The 18,641-nt window shown below is 33.7% G+C and overlaps 1 pseudogene across 1 annotated transcript in view; it reads right to left on the reverse strand.

The window, feature by feature from the left end:
* LOC144575385 (uncharacterized) overlaps nucleotides 1–18,641 on the reverse strand; it is a 62,726-nt pseudogene that overhangs the window by 23,693 nt on the left and 20,392 nt on the right. The window lies entirely within an intron of this gene.

Consider the following 18,641-nt stretch of genomic DNA (forward strand, 5'->3'; position numbering starts at 1 on the left):
GTTTTTGTATAATTATATTATATAATTATACAAAAATCTAAATTATATATAATTATATGTAATTATATTATACATATATTATACATATTTTATAAAAAAAATGAATCAAACCAAGGATATTTTCTTTCTCCAAACTCTAAAAAAAAAAAATCTGGGCCGCAGAAAAAATCCGCGCTCGCAATAAAAAAAAAATCTAAAACAAAAATTCGGAGCGCGGAAAAAATCTGCGGCATGGGTATTTTTAAAATTCCACTCGGTTATTTTTAATAAAATAATTTTTTTTGGGTATTTTAAAAAAAATCGGGTTTGCTGTGGTTTCAACTTTTCTGATTGATCTGAATATTAAAAAATGAAAGGATGTCCACTGTTTCTTTTGCACATGGGTCGTTGTAGAATGGAGCAATGATTTGTAGACTCGGCTTTGATATGGTCCATCAAAATGAAAAGGAAATTATAAGGATATGATAATGGTCCATCTGTGATTTGTCCATCTGTGGTTTCCGGTGTACCGAAAAAGTTATACCTAGTTCAGCATATAAATTAAAAAAATTGTCCATCTGTGATTGTATTTCTCCTCAAATTCAACGGACCTGATTCTGAATTGCATATAAATTTAATAATTTCTAGACCTCTGCAGTCTTGTAGCTCTGTGTTGCTGTTGCAGCTCTCTGTTCTATCTGAGACCGAGGACACTCATAGCTCTTTCTTCTCTTTCAGACGGAAGACACTCGTAGCTCTCTCTCAACGGAAGGTACTTGCTCTGTTTTTAACCTTTTTGGTTTGCAACATTTAGGTTAGCTTTTGCACATGGGTCAGAGCCTAGAGGATATTTATTTATCATGTCCACTGTTTCTTTTGTAGACTCGGATTTGATGTGGTCCATCAAATTGAAAAGGAAATTATAAGGATATGATAATGGTCCATCTGTGATTTGTCCATCTGTGGTTTCCGGTGTACCGAAAAAGTTATACCTAGTTCAGCATATAAATTAAAAAAATTGTCCATCTGTGATTGTATTTCTCCTCAAATTCAACGGACCTGATTCTGAATTGCATATAAATTTAATAATTTCTAGACCTCTGCAGTCTTGTAGCTCTGTGTTGCTGTTGCAGCTCTCTGTTCTATCTGAGACCGAGGACACTCATAGCTCTTTCTTCTCTTTCAGACGGAAGACACTCGTAGCTCTCTCTCAACGGAAGGTACTTGCTCTGTTTTTAACCTTTTTGGTTTGCAACATTTAGGTTAGCTTTTGCAATTTGCACAAGTTTTCTACGTTCTTTTATTAGATTAGGGATTGTTCCATGCATGACATAGGGGATTTGTGAATACATCGATGACCCCAGTGCAGTGCCGGACGACACCATATATAACCTACTATTTGGTCTTCATAATTAATTTAATTTCGTGCTACACCATATATAGCCTAAATATCAAAGATGTATGTTGCCCTCACAAATTTAATAACTCTAGTATTAGCTAGGCAAAGGCGCAAAGCTAATTAACATTTCATTCCAATCTCAAACCATATGAAAAGTACTAGGATCTCTAATATTATGCCAAGATTTTGACTCCAAGTCCTACGGTATATATATATATATATATATATATATATATAAACAACAAAATTCAACGTATACAATAAAAAATTGCACTATATTTTTAAGACAACTAGAAATTTATAAAATAATAATAAAGGAAAAATAAAATGTGTTTGGTTTTTTTTTTTGTTTGGATCTTGAGCCGCAGGCGAATCCATATCCTCTGAGGTGGAACGCTTGGGGATGTTTTAATAGTCGTGCGAATTTTAATTAAACGGTCCAGATCCAAACAAAAATAGAGCGGCAGCGCGCACTACCCAAACGCCTGCAACATGTTGATTTGACGGTAAATGACAATTATACCCCTGGCCACGCGGAGTGCGTATCCTCTGAGATATCTCCTATTTTGTGTGACCGACGTGTCCGGTGCCTATTCGGGGATAGCGCGGGGGCCAGTATTATTAGAGCTTGGAGATTCGTGTGGAACGTAATTTAACGGTTGAGATTTCCCAGAAAGTCACGCAAAATATGAGATATCACAGAGGATACGAATATGCAAAATACATATGCTTGTATGCTGATAGATGTTAAAAAAAAAAGCCAAAGAAGTGGTAACGACAAAACATACGTTGATACAAGTGCAGATGTTAGTTCCAAATTTGTTTACTTTGCATTTTTATTTTAGCGGATGTTATAAACAAACTTGTCCATAGATTTTTTTTGTTTTTTTGTTTTTAACTCCGGACAGGAATAATTGTACCGTTCTCTTTTTTTTTTCCTCTCCGCTAATGTTAGTTCCATCTCTTGAACAGGATAAATGATCCTGGTTGGTCTACCTATATCCGTACTGATAGTGATAGTGACTTGTTAAAATCATGCAAAATGAAAATGTCAAGGTACGACATTTAAAATTGGTAGTAATAAACCAATTCCCACAGATATATAGATTTTTTTTTGCGGTCTTCGAATCATATTATAAATAGCCGGCTACCCTAGATTCAAATTATCAAACTAAAAATAAATTTCTAGATTTGCTATCAGAGCTATAGCCTCTTGTGCAGAGTGAGTCAATTTCCTAACATGTGGTACTTGCTCATCCTTAATTTCATTTTTATTTCATTTGTTTTGATATATATATATATATATATATATATATATATATATATATATATATATATATATATATATATATATATATATATGAGATGAGCTACGGTGAGTTGCGAAGTAAAGCGACTATTTTATTTCACGCTCATATTTTGCGCTTTTAAAGTTCAAAATGTCGATCCGAACTGTTCATCTTGTTCTCCATATTGAAATGTGTTTGGAGGCCAAATTTTATATTTTTTGAAATTTTTTTACTATTTATTAAGCAATTTTGAAAATCACTGATCCGATGATCCAGAAAATTTACTGTTTTTTACTGTTCATAACAAAACAGCAATTTTAAAAAATGCTTAATAAATAGTAAAAAAATTCCAAAACATGTAAAATTTGGTCTCGAAGCACATTTCAATATGGATTAAACATCTAACGGTTCGGATCGGTCGTCTGGACTTTCAAAATAAAAATACGGCGTGAAGTAGAAACGCATTTTACTTCGCAACTCACCGTAGCCCATCTCTCTCTCTATATATATATATGCTAGCTGGAGGAGTTTTAGGGGTTTGGGGGTTATGTTGTTATTGTTTGTCAGTTAATTACTTGTTTCTTTAACCGATGTTTAAGTTGTATTCGTTTCCATTAATATGTGTTCGTTAAAGGAAGAACTCTTTCTAAACGTAGTTGCCATCTTCCGGATCATGTGATTTAATTTTACTATTAATTTCAAACTGTCAAGTAATTAAAATATATTCTAATATAACTTAATTTCTCACTAAGTCATAATTAACTAATTAAGAATACTCGTCCAAAAGAAGCAAGAGAAAAAAATGATATATAAGGAGAATATAACTATAGTGTGTTCTTAAGCTCAACAAGTCTCTTTGTGAGTTTAACTAAAATAACTATCAGATTTGCTTCAAATGACACATTCAAACTATTCAAACCAATCTACTTTTACGAGTGATGCATTTACATGTCAATTTTATAAAATTTCAAATTAATTTCGCATAAAATCAAGTGGTTAAAAAAATGATAAAAGATGAACACATTAAAATAAACTTATAAACCATCTTTCTTATTTAAATCATTTTTTGACATCTTATCTTTATACTAAATTAATTCAAAAAATTATAAGTTTGACAAGTAAATGCATCACTCGTGAAGTAGATCGGTTTTAACGGTTTGGATGCGTCGTTTCAAGACAATCCGATCGGTTTCGAGTTAAACTCACAAAGGGGCTTGGTGAGCTTAAGAACACCCTAGTTCTACTCATAGTCACAAGCTTTGCGAATTAAACCCGATTAATTCATTTTTTGGTGACGCCCAATCAACACCGAATTATTTGATAATTGACTGAACTTTGACCGAATTAAACCTGAATAATTCGTGACTTTTACGATTTTTTTCCCAAATGTTGCGAATTATTCGTGAATTTTTTCCGAACTTTTCTCAAAACATTTTTTTTTGCTATCTTGCAGGACTGAGATCTCTAATTTGAATAATTCTGAATCATTCCCGGATTATACCCGAATTATTCCCGAATTATAAATTTTTGACCTCGTCGAACTGAACCCGAATAATTCATTTGTCACTATGGTTCTACTCTATTAAGAATAATGGCTTGTGATTATAGTGCTTAATTTTTTAATTCGTCGGGTTTTTTAAAAGACAGCATAACAGATCGATGTATAAATGAATGAAAACTAGAATAATTAAGCTGTTTCTTGCATGCCATGCCACTTAATTCAAAGATAGTTTTAAGCATAATTTCATTCCTTTTGTCCTCCCTTGGATATATAGATGTCTGATCAGTGACATGGTATAGCGCGTATTTTTCGTCTCAATTTGGTCTTTGGATCCTCGAGAATTATCTGAAACCTTGACCAGTTCTTGCCAAATTTGCCTGTGAATGAGATTATCTAACTTGGATCCTCCTCGCACATTGAGCCACCATCTCAACAGCCTGCCACAAATTAAGGCAGGTCCTCAAATTGATCAGGAGCAACCATAACCTTAATTACGTACAGTTACATATATAATAAATTTTTCCCCTCTAGTCCTTGTGCTAACTTGGATTTGATCCGATGTCTCTGCTAGCAGGAGATCTTTTTGTGCCCCGAGAACCCCATATATACAGCACACATAGAGTCCCATACACTAGCTAAATGAAAAGGATAGGAAATGAAAAAGAGGAAACAAAAACTCTTAAATGAAAAATGAAAAATGAATAAATGAAAAAGAAAAATCACCACACTTTAGCTTAGTTAGCGGCCTTCCAATTTTCAAGTTCTGAGATTTTAATTGGGCTTTTTCGAATTTCTCATTTCAAGGCCCAGCCCAAAAGTTTCATATATTTTCCCTGCAAAGTCAAAGGTACCTAACCACGGTCAAGCCTCGCGTTGTTTCAAATAGTAAAAACTTTAGTTATCGAGTTTAAATACATTGCATCTATTACCGAGTTTTTTAAAAATATCCATTTTCATAAATATTTTATTAAAAATAACTATAGTTCAGTCGAAATTATAAAAATACTCAAATCTTGAATTTTTTCCACGGTCAATTCCGGACCGTGAAAAAAATTCATGATTTGGGTTTTTTTTTTATAAACTATTTTTTTATAATATATGTATATTATATGTATATGTATATTTATATATAATATAATAAATGCATATGTATATGTATATGTATAATATAATATATGTATATGGGACTTGGCTACAGTGCTATGGGTAGCTAAGAGGCCTCCCGTGCTACGACTCAATATTTAACTTTTCAAAATTCTAACGGTCGATCCGAACCGTTCATCTTGTTCTCCATATTAATATGTGCTTGGAGACCAAATTTTACATTTTTTGGAAATTTTTTACTATTTTTTTCGATTTATTGAAAATTGCTGTTTTTCAGACAAATCTGGACCATAAAAAACAACGATATTCAATAAATCGAAAAAAATATTAAAAACTTTCCAAAAAATGTAAAATTTGGTCTCCAAGCACATATTAATATGGAGAACAAGATGAACCAGTGTTATCAGAACCGGACCGGACCGGGCGGTTCAACCGAAAAAAACCGGAACCGGTCACCTGTCCGGTTTGGTTCATCAATTGGATCGCTTTATGTATGGAACCGTCAACAAGTGATTAAACCGCCCGGTTTCCAGTAAAAACTCGCTGATTTCAACCGACGTAAAACCCCGGTTCAAAACATATTCTTCTTCAAATCTCTTCCCTGCGATTTCTTGCCTCCTGAATTTCTCCTTTCTCAAATCTTTCCCCCATTCTCCTCTGATTTCTTGCCTTCTCTTGGTGGTAAAGATGGAAAGTTATTTTTCTGAAATCTCATTCAAATCCCCTTCTACTTTGACCTCCTCTCTATTGTTAATTTGGTGGTGGATCAATATCGTTTTTCAGACTTCAATTGAATCTGAATCACAAAAGAAGCTACTGAGAACAAGAACAGTGAGTAATTTCATGACAATTTTCAGTTAATTTTATTGAATAGTTCATGCATGTAAGATGTTTGACGAAATGCTCAAACCAAAGAATATTTTAGTCCAGTACCACCTTAATCCAGTTAGTACCAAATTGATTTGAACTTTACAGTAAATTTGATCTACATGCTTAAAGCACAACAGCCAACGCAATTTGATCTATATTGGTTATTGCATAATAACTTCTTTCATGTTTTATATTAAGCTTAAATTGCCACGTTATTTGGTATAATTCATTTTGTTTTAGGATTCGAATTGTGTTGCCACCAATTTAGTATATATATAGTTTGCTTTAGGTTTCGGATTAATTAGATACTATGTTTAGGTAAACTTTTCTTAGGGTTAGTTCATGCTGTTTTGCATTAGGATTCAATTTATAATGTTTAGGATTCATATTAAAGCTTCTGACTTACCAGTACAACAGTGAATAGAAAAAAAAAACGAAAGGGAAAGAAAAAATTAAAGCTTCTAACTTACCAGTACTAGTACTTTTAACTTGGCGGTACCAGTATTACTTTTTAGCAAAGTTTCCACCAAAAACCTCTGAAGCAACCTTGTCAGCCAAAATATGCGGTGGTACCCTTATATTTATGAAAATGACAGCATTTCACTGTTAGATGATAAGGTTATGTTTTAAGCTGATTTTTGAAGCATCTAATTATTCTTGTTTTAAAGCTGATTTTTGAAGAATCTAATTATTATTGTTTTAAAGGATCCATGTCAGCAATTAACCTTGAGGGAAATGAATTTGTATCCCCAACTTCTCCTAAAGCTGCGACAAGAGGGAAAACAGATCCGGCTTGGGGACATTGTGTTGAACGCATTGTTGTTGTGAAGAATAAAAATGTGAAGGTCATTGCCTGTCTCCATTGTGAGAAAACATTTCAAGGCGGTGGCATTAACCGGTTTAAGAAGCACCTAGCCGGTGTAAGAGGAGATGTAGTGCCATGCAAAAAGGTACCGCAAGAGGTCAGTTTTCAAATGCAACAAAGTATTGACGAATTTTCCAACAAGAAACGGAGGTTAAATGAACTAGATGAACGAAGTCATTCCGACGAAGACCAATCTCCTATTGATCTGACTAATGAAGAAGAAGGCAATATGTCAGCCCCTTCCAGCTCCAAGGGCAGACATGTTGCTTTAAGTGGAGGACAACTAGCTGCTAGCCAAAAAAGATCAGAAGTAGTAAAAAGAAATGCAAAACTTGGTGCTGGCCACTGCTTCATGCCTCGTACCACACCCGGTGCTCAACCATCTATGAAGAGTGTTTTGCAATCAAAAGAAGTCAAAGAGAAGGTTGATTTATCAGTGTCCAAGTGGATGGTTGATGCTGGAGTCCCTTTCAATGCTTCTAACTCCAAGTATTATCAACCCATGTTGGATGCGATTGCTAGTTTAGCAAATTTACATTTGTCAATACTTTTGTAGATGAATGGTGGATAACATTTGGTAGCAGTGCACCAAATCTACAAAAATTAGCCGTTCGCATCTTGGGTCAAACTTGCAGTTCATCGGGATGTGAGAGAAATTGGAGTGTGTTTGAGTTCATTCACTCAAAAAAAAGAAATAGGATGGAGCACCAAAGGTTGAATGATCTTGTTTATGTTCGATATAATTTGAGATTGCATCAAAGGTATGAAAAATATTAGTCTTCTTAATTTGCCAGTCATTTTTCCCTTGAATTTTAGTTCTCCCTTTCATGATTTGGTTATTGACTTAAATTTACTACTCATATCAAACCCAAAAAGAAAGATATCTCTATGAAAGGTATAAAAAACATATCAAGATGTTATCTTATTCTTATGTTGTCTGGTTGTGCTTTGAGAAAAAGAGGATGAATCTCTGGTACTGGCTTCATGTGATACCAAAATAAGTATCATCTTGGAGTAATGTGGGTCACCAACCTAGTAAATAGATGTCTGGTAAGTATAATGTACTTGGTACATATTCAATTTTGTCATGACTGATATGAAATTGAGGTTCTGGTATTGCATGAAAGGTAGAAAAATTCAATTTTGTCATGACTGATATGAAATTGAGGTTCTGGTATTGCATGAATGGTAGAAAATTTTTTACATGTATAATGAAATTATATTTTCCAAATAAAAATGTTTATTGTGAATTACAGGATATCATCCCGTGGTAGAAATTATGATCCTATTAATTTTGAAGATTTTAATGATAATGGCAATTGGGTTCTAGAGGATGATCCACCATTTTTGACGGTTGATGAAATTGAGGAATTTTGTAAACAAATGGCTGGACTTAAGATACAAACTAATGAAGACAATGGTGAGCTTTTTATAATCATTTTGAATTATGAACTTAAATATAAGATATTTTAGAATTCTAATTACACTATTACTTATACTTATCATTTTGTAGATGAAGTTTTGAATTTGGATGAATTTGATTTTGATGATGAGATTGAAGATCCATGCACAGATAACACAGGAGTCCAAGAGCAAGGAAATCAAAGTGTTGAGGCTAGAGAAACCATAGAAGAAGAACCAGGATATGCAACTCCTAACAATGATATGTATCAGGATATTTCAGTTACTGCGTGGCATTTTAGCTAGTCAGCCTTAAAATTCTAATTCTTATTTATTTATGGTTAATTTTCTTAAGCTTTTGTATTAAACAATTATTTTGTTGTATTAGATTATTTAAAGTGTATGATTGTGAGGCTACTTTATAACATGGAATGTGTCAACAATTCAAGTCAGTGCTATCAAAATATTAAACTTCTATTATGTTATTTTTTTTTTCCGATTTTATGATTTTTATCTATTTTTTAGAGATGTTATTCTTTGTTAAAGTTACATATATGTTTTATTTAATCAAATATGTACATAGAGATAAAAATAAAGAGCTATTTTAGCTCTCGGATAATAAGTTATATATGTTTTAAAAAATCAGCGGTTGAACCGATTGACCCACCGGTCCGACCAGTGAACCATTGACCCGAAGCTTTACCGGTTCGATGTCCGGTCCGGTTCTGATAACATTGAGATGAACGGTTCGGATCGACCGTTAGGATTTTGAAAAGTCGAATATTGAGCCGTAGCACGGGAGGCCTCTTAGCTACCCATAGCATATTAGCCAAATCCTATGTATATGTATATACATATATTATATATTATATATTACGGAATATGCTAGCATGCTACGCGTAGCATAGAGGCCCTCCGTGCAACAGCTCAATATTTGACTTTTCAAAATCCTAACGGTCGATCCGAACCGTTCATCTTGTTCTCCATATTAATATGTGTTTGGAGACCAAATTTTACATTTTTTAGAATTTTTTTACTATTTTTTTAGATTTATTGAAAATCGCTGTTTTCAGCAAATCTGGACCATAAAAAAACAGTGATTTTCAATAAATCTAAAAAAATAGTAAAAAAATTCTAAAAAATATAAAATTTGGTCTCCAAACACATTAATATGGAGAACAAGATGAACGGTTCGGATCGACCGTTAGAATTTTGAAAAGTCGAATATTGAGGCGTTGAACAGAGGGACTCTATGCTACGCGTAGCACCATAGCAGGTTCCTATATATTATATATTATATATTATATATACATATATTATATTATATATTATAAAAAAATAATTTTATAAAAAATAATAAAAGAACCCAAACGACGTTTATAAACAAAATACCAATCGTTGTACGTCTATCATTGAACGAAAACTTAAACTAAATTTTTGAGGCACTAAACGACGTTTTTTTGAAGTGGTGATATTCGGATCCATCTCGTCCCCACTTTCCAAAAAGTGGTTATACGCGCAAATCCGACTTTCCTAGCCAAAGTTATGGATGTTTAAAGTTTTTTCGAAAGCTGAACTTTAAAAATTCATAACTAACTGTAGAAAAATCTAAATAAATTGAAATTTCTGTCAATTATGTGTATTTTTGAATGCTCTACATGTTGGTGTAATCACTTTTGTAGTTTGGTCCCTGTATCAGTCAAGACTTGTTGATTTACCAGCAGAGGTCAAATTTAATATACATATACATTTATTATATTATGTATACATATACATATATTATATATACATATACATAGAGGTTGGCTACTCTACTTACGTAAGCATATGAGGGTAAATGCTTATAAGTCATTTTTTCGTTTTCAAAATCCAAAAAAGTCGATCTGAACTGTTAGATGTGATATCTATATTGAAATGTACTTGGAGACCAAATTTTACATTTTTCTGATTTTTTTTTACTATTTATTAAGCCACTTTGAAAATCGCTGATCTAATGGTGGCTTCTGAATTTACTGTTTTGTTAAGCCACCGTTGGATCAGCAATTTTGCCAATATTAAATCGATCTGAACCAGCTGAGTGTACACCCTCCAATCCACCACTTGAAGTTGCTGCAGCTTTATTATATTTTCTCTCTTATAATTAAAGTATATTATAATACAAACTAATCTCTGATTTTTTTTTTGTTTGACCGAATTTTATTAGTATACAAAAAATATAGTATACCAGGAGGTCTTGAGTGAGGAATAAGGTATGAACCATATTAATTCAACCATTCTAATTTTACTATATGTTTTCATATTTTATTTCTTCATTTAACAAAAAAATTAATCTATTTGAATAGGCGTGGGTATTGCATAAAGCTGGTATGCCAAGGAGGTATGTGATTCAATTGTAGCAAAGTGTCTCATTGGGAGGCCAAAAATTGTGGAGAAGGTCCAACCATCTTTTGCATTCCCTTTCTATCATGTCAAATTTTATTTTAGACAATTATGTGATATTATTACTTTTTTAATAAAATAATTATTATTTTCATTGAAATATTTCTTTAATAAAAATATATTTTTGTTTTCTTATAATATATCCCGTTGCATCGCACGGCACAATACTAGTATATATATATATATATATATATATATATATATAACTTCATTTGACTTCATCTTTTCACAACTTCATTTGCTCTTATTAAGTAAATTGCTCTCGAACATCAACAAGTAAAACTTCACAAGTTTTGAACTTGAAAATCGGGCAATAAAATTTCTTTGGCTTCTTATTCGGATGAAATTGTTAATTCATTGATAGCCATCCATTAAATAAGCAATCAAATATTTAAATAAAAAAAAATATGACAATAGTTTTGAATCAAATTCGCACACTCCAAACATATCTTCTTCAAGGACCTAAATATGATATTAGTTCATATGAAAAAGATGCTGTTAATAAAAATAAGAATAAAATATGAAGTCATCCGGTTTTTTTTTTTAAAGGCAAAAAATAATGAACTTATTTAATTCGTGTGTGTGTGTTTATAATGCTCGAAGGTGATAAAAAATTGATAGAATATAATTACGATCAGGACCGGTCCTGAAGATTTTGGGGTCTGGGGCGGGAGAAAATTTTGGATTCTTTATATATACAGTTTTTTTATGAGACCGACTAATACATTTCAAAGTCCAAATAGTCGATCTGAACCGTTCAATATGATATCCATATTAAAACGTGCTTGGAGATCAAATTTTACATTTTTTTAGAACTTTTTTACTATTTTTTAAAATAGGTAGAAAATCCATTAATTCAGAAGATTCTAAACCATAAAAAAAATTGATTTTCTACCTACCTTAAAAAATAGTAAAAAATATATATATAATTTGATCTCCAAGCACGTTTTAATATGGATATCATGTTGACCGGTTTGGATTGACTATTTAAACTTTTAAAATGCAAAAACGACTTATAAGCATTTGGTGTTGAAGTACTTATGGAAGCAATTAGTCGGTCTAATATTTTATTGATATGCCAATAGATTATACTTATTTATAGAAAAATTTGAGCCTTTTATATATACAAAATTTGCACCTTAATATTTTATTTATTTTTAATATATACAAATTATTATTTTTTATATATATACAAACATTTTTTTTAGGCCTTTTAAATCTTGAGATCCGGGATGGTCACCCTAGCTGTCCAGCACCAGGGCCAGCCATGATTACAACGGATTGAAGTTTCGAAATTTTCTTTTTGTCTTCTCCGAGTTTTAAAATATGAGAAATTTGGATATATACCCATCACAACTTCTTTAATTAGATATTTACCCATCCAAAATTGAAAATTAGATATTTCCCCATCTAAACATAACATATTTATTAATATACCCATTTTCAACTATTCTCACTAAAAAATATTAATTAATATTAATTAAATATTTCAAGGACCATACTACCCTTCACACGGTTCTCTCCCCATTCCACCTTTCTCCTTCCTTCTTCTTCTCCCCAAGTTTTGAGCAACAAAGACGTAACGACCCGTAAGAAGATGAAGTCGGTGAGAATGCAAACAGATGTGATGGTCGATTGTTCGAGGTATGTAAAAATTTAAAATTGTAACATATGATTAATTTAGAGGATAAAATTGCACTGCATATGTTTGTGTAAGTCCCAAATGCTCCAGTAATTTTTTTTAAGGAAACCAAATGCTAACTAAAGAGAACTATACAAATTGACCAATTAAAAGCTAGTATGAACTAAGCAAGCTTCAATTATTAGTTACCCGTATTTGACATGTGAAATAGTGATTAAAAAACTTATCTGATTTTACCGGCTTGAGAGAGACGAGACAATTTTTACCTGTTTGTACTAAGATGAAATGAAACATCAATATTTAAATTAGCAAGTGGATGACTTTTTTTTTTTTTTTTTTTTTTTTACTTTGCATTTTTCAACTTAATTCACTGTATCTTTGTTTATATCACAAATAATTGCTGAAAAACAACCATAACAATTATTGAGATTCATTTTAATTGTTGAACTAGTTTATCTAGAATGGTACTGTTATGTACCTTGATTGGTATTGTTATGTAGTTTGACAATGCATGAGCTATTTGATTTTTGTGCTATTGTATCGCTTCATCCTTATAAATTCAATTTGATTGAGCATCTCGTGAATTTGTGCAATTTAGATGCTTTAACAAATTGAATTCATTTTTATAAATCCAATTTCGTTTTTTTTGTAACTGGAGTAAGTGGAGCTATTTGATTGAGCATCTAAATTGCTTTGACAATGCATAAGCTTTTTGATTGAGCATCTAACTGGAGTCTCATGAATTTGTGCAATTTAGATGCTTTGACAAATTGAATTTCATTTTTTATAAATTGAATTTCGTTTTTTTTGTAATTGGAGTCAGTGGAGAGGGAAGACGGGGGGAGAGGGAGGGCGGGAGGAGAAGAAGGGTGGGATGGGGAGAGAAGAAATGAGCGTTCCTTTATAAATCCAATTTAGTTGCTTCACAGTTCTTTTTGTAACTGAAGTCAGTGGAGGAGAGGGAAGACTTGGGGAGAAGAAGAAGGAAGGAGAAGGGTGGAATGGGGAGAGAACTGTGTGAAGGGTAGTATGGTCCTTGAAATATTTAATTTATATTTTTTAGTGGGAATAATTGAAAATGGGTATATTAATAAATATGTTATGTTTAGATGGGAAAATATCTAATTTTTAATTTTGGATGGGTAAATATCTAATTAAAGAAGTTGTGATGGGTATATATCCAAATTTCTCTTAAAATATTTAACAACACTATATCTACTATTTAATCTTATCACAACTAAAAATATATAAATTTTTTTCTAAGTGCCGAAAAGACATGCATACACTTATTGGTATGTGTTCAATCTTTTTGTTTTGAAACATAGAATATATTTTTTAACGTTTTTCAGTTGTCTGAATGTATGTATGTGTTTAATAGAAATTATGAATTAACATATTGTTTAGAAAATAATTATTGTTAAAGTTTTAAAAAAAAATTGTTATCTTCTCTTTCTTCGAAAACAAGATGGACGAAAAATCATAACGTTTTTAATTTTCAAAGCGTCAATAAACTAAAGAATTTTGTCCCTACACATACTGAAATTCGAGTAAAGCTGGGGTGTGATGTGCTCACCAAGAGGATATGGTGAGCACAACTCCAAAAGTATATTGGATCGACTTTAAACTCCAAATTCAAACCGTTGAAACCCATGTACTTCATGAGTGATGTATGTACATATAAAATTTTGAAAGTTTCGAGTTTATTTGCTATACAGTCAAGCGGTCAAAGAAATGATAAAAATTGAATATATAAAACAACTTATAAATTAAGTTATAAAAAGTTCATTTCTTTGACCGCTTGATCTTGTAAAAATAAAATCGAAACTTTCAAAAAAATTCATGTACAAGCATCACTCATGAAGTATAAGGATTTCAAATGTTTGAATTCAGCGTTTGAAGTCGATCCGATATACTTTTGGAATTGTGCTTACCAAATCTTCTTGGTGAGCACATCACACCCTAGCTTTACTCCTGAAATTCTGTTTACAGAAATACAGATTATAGAGAGACCATCAGTATGATTGTCATTTTTTTTTTTTGAGAAGAAATTTAGGAGTCTAGCTCCTATATTCCATTAATAACAGACACCAGTGGTGTCCAGAGTTACAAAAGTGAAAATAAAATTGCGTAATTTAAACATACAATTGCCCCTAATCTACATCCTTTATGCTGCTATACCCTTCTCAATGGATTCTCAATCGATTCCAAACCAACTCCTTACTTCCTGAGCCACTTCAATTGCTAATAATGTGTTTGTTTTACAATGTTTCTGAAAAATGCGTTTACATCGCTCTCTCCAAGTGACAAAGCATGCGGTCAACGTGATTTGCCTATTTACCAGAAGCACCTCCTTGTCAATCATACACGTGTAATCAATGGTTCCATTGCCATCCCTGTTCTGCCATGTTGAGATATGATTGCACATTTGTCTTCTTATTCTCTTTCCCACTTGACAATTTAGGAAGAGGTGTTGAATTGTTTCCTCCTGTTTCCTACACATATGACATATGTTTGCCATTTCCCATCCCTTTTTCTTAAGATTATCGACTGTGAGTAGTCTATTGTTCATCAGCAACCATGCAAATATCATAACTCTCCCAGGGCCTTTGATCTTCCATATCGTTTCCATTTGTATCTGCTCCCAGGGGCCTTTCTCTATTGCCTCATAGAATGACTTTACTGAGAATTGTCCCTCTTTTGTCCATATCCACTGTACCGTGTCCTGCTGTTGTGGTTGTGGCCTTTCTCTCCTGAGTTCTGACATTAGAGCCTCCCTTTCCTCTTCTGCTGATACAGTCAGTGCTTGCGGCACCCCTATATCCCATTCCTATTGCCGGTATGCTTGGCTAACCGTTAACCTTTGATTTTGCGCATTGCTGTAGAGCTCTGGGTACATGTTTTGGATTGAATTCTACAACCAGACATTTGTCCAGAATCTGATTTGAGTGCCTTGCCCAATTTTAAATTTGACCGAGACTTGCATGAATTCTATTACCCCCTTCATATTCTTCCAAAGTGGTGTAGGGTTTTGCACTTCCCATGGTCTGACGTTTTACCTGTGTGCTATTTGCATCCACGGTTTTTTTTTTCTGACTGATGCCATCTCCAGATAATTTTTGCTAGCAGAGCTCTATTCATTAATTGTGTATAAATTTGTCACACCCCAACCCCCTTGCTTCTTAGGTAATATGACAATTTCCCACGCCACCAGACTCATGTATCTGGACCCCTGTGTTTGTGATTTGTTTCCATTCCATAGGAATGCTCTTCTGATTCTATCTATTTTACTGATGACCCACTTGGGCAGGAGAAATACTTGCATCATGTATATCGGCATTGCTGTCAGCACCGCATTTATCAACATTACCCTTCCCCCAATGGACAGCATTTCAGCTTTCCACTTTGTTAACTTTCCTTCTATCTTTTGGATCAGTGGTAAATATTGTGCCTTCTTTAGTTTTTTATTTGATAAAGGTAGTCCCAAATATGTTATTAGGAAAGCAGATGCCTTACATCCCATGATCTCAGTCATGTCCCTGATGTTCTCCTCCGGTGAAACTGTTGCAAGAAATTCGGACTTCTACAGATTGACCTTCAACCCCGATAACTCTCCATAGATGTGTAATACGATTTTTAATAATTTCAACTGCTGTGATCTCGACTTTATTATTAAGGGTACTCGGAGAATGCCCACTGTCACCATTCTTTCGGTCCATCTCGATAAGAAATCCATTGCCAGGATAATCCTATAGGGGGACAATGGATCCCCCTGTCTGACTCCTCTTTTTAATACTATTTTTTCCCCTGCACTGAATTAAGTAATATCTTTGAGGATCCTTGAAACACGCCCTGCATGACAATCTGTATCCACTGCTCTAGCATCCTCCTTGCTCTCATTATCTGTGTCATGAACTTCCATGACAAGGTGTCAAAAGCCTTAAAAATGTCTGCCTTAAACAAACCCACTTTTTGCCTTTGAGTTGTTGCTCGGGTTACCACTTCTTGTGCATAAAGGAATCCTTCACTGATATGCCTTCCTTTGATAAAACCAGATTGGTTGGTTGATATGAGCCTATCCATCAATGGTTGCACCCTATTTGCCAAGATCTTTGGAAACAGCTTTTGAAATGAATTGATGAGGCTTATTGGTCTGAAATCTGTAGGGTTTTTAGGATTGTTTTTCTTTGGGAGCAAAGCTATGTGTGAGTCATCTAATGGGAATAGGGATTTATTTGGGCCTATGAGGATGTTGTTGTATACCTGTAGTAAATCTAGTATAAGAATCGAGTGGAACTGCTTAAAGAATTCTCCTGGCAGCCCATCCGGCCCCGGTGATTTATGAATAGGCATGTTCATGATAGTTTTCTTGAGCTCTTCTTCTGTTATTGGATCTATCAAACATTGCATATTTGGGGTCTCTTGTTCACCATATAATATTTCGTAATCAAAGGATGTTGACTGGCAGTGGTCAGTGCCTATGAGTTGGACGAAGTGCTGGAATAAGGTTTGTGCTTTTCCTTTGTGTTCTGTGATCTAGACCCCTTGATGATCTAGTGTTTCTATTTGATTCTTTCTCTTTCTGTTTGATGCCATATGATGGAAGAATTTGGTGTTTTTGTCTCCTGTCTTCACCCACTGTTGCTTTGATCTTTGTTGCCATCTTTGTTCCTCCTCTAACACCAATTGCCGATACCTCTGCGCCAATATCTCTTTTAAAATTTGTTCTATTCCATTTAATTTTCTATCTTCTGCTTTTCTATTCATCCATTGCAAGCAATCAGTGCATAGCTTTCTCTGCCTGTTTATTCTTTGCTTGTAATCCTTCTTCCACCGTATAATCTCTTTTGTCAGTAACTTGAGCTTCCTATCCAATTGTTCTGGGTTTTGGGCCAGTTGGGAAGTGTCCCAATTCTGCAATACTTTTCTTTTGAAACTCTCTTCCTTTAACCACTGAGTCTCCATTCTAAATACATTCGCGGAAGGAAATTTAGTTTGGGTACTGCACAAAACCGGTATATGATCAGAGAGCTGACTTCTTAATGCCATTTGTGTTGAATTTGGGTAACTTCCCACCCATACCGAGTTAACCAAGAAACGATCCAGCCTTGCATGCGTTTCTGCCCTTGACCATGTGTATTTTTGACCTTGCAACCTCAAATCTTGTAATTGCAGCTCATCCACTACTGCCCTGAATTTCATCATATTGTGTGTTGGATAATTCGCATTAGATCGATTCTGCCTGCATAGAGTCACATTGAAATCCCTTGCCACCACTAGTGGAGAATCCACAATTAGTGTCGCCTCATTAGTGTCGGCTATACTTTAAAGACTGACACTAATAACTTAGTGTCGGCTCTTTCTTATTAACCGATACTAATATGTGACATTTAGTGTCGGATCCTTGTTATTAACCGATACTAAAACTTAGTGTCGGCTGATTATAAACAACCGACACTAATAGGATACAATTCGTGTCGGCTGTTTATAGAGAGCTGACACTAAGTATTAGTATCGGCTATAGTTTAACAGCCGACACTAATTGTTGAGTATTAGTGTCGGTTGTATATTATTAGCCAACACTAAGTGTTAGTATCAGATAATTTGATCGGCCGACACTAATAAGTATAATTTATATCTGTTTCTGGCTAGGTTTTAAGATGAACATAAACAAACGACGCTAGCTGAGCTCTCTCTCAACTGCTGTCTCTATACGCAAATCACTGAGATTTTTCATTTTCTGCACTTTGATCTCTCTCCACTGTATTGTAAGTTCGACTTTGTATATTTTTTGATGATCAGGAACAATTTTGTATGATGAGCCAAATATAATTGGGTTTCACTTCTAAACCTTGGACTTTCCTCAAACATTTTCCAGTGCTTGATGTTAATTATTGATTCATGTGGGGTATATTCCGAGGTAATTGAGTTGATGAGTGAGTGAGTCTATGGTACTATCTTCAAAAATCTACGTGATCGGTTTGTGAAGCAAGTAGGCAACGCATTCCAAATCGATCCACCAATTGACCTTTTCAATAGCGAGGACCTCATTTCCGTTCATGCAGATGATTTGAAGACTTTGATTACACCAGAGACAATGCTCACTGGACCAATTTTGCAGATCTTCATGATGTGAGATGCAAAGTGTAATAGTG

The sequence above is a fragment of the Carex rostrata genome, chromosome 24 (genome assembly GCF_964058835.1).
Source record: "Carex rostrata chromosome 24, lpCarRost1.2, whole genome shotgun sequence".
In the NCBI taxonomy this organism is placed as follows: Eukaryota; Viridiplantae; Streptophyta; class Magnoliopsida; order Poales; family Cyperaceae; genus Carex; species Carex rostrata.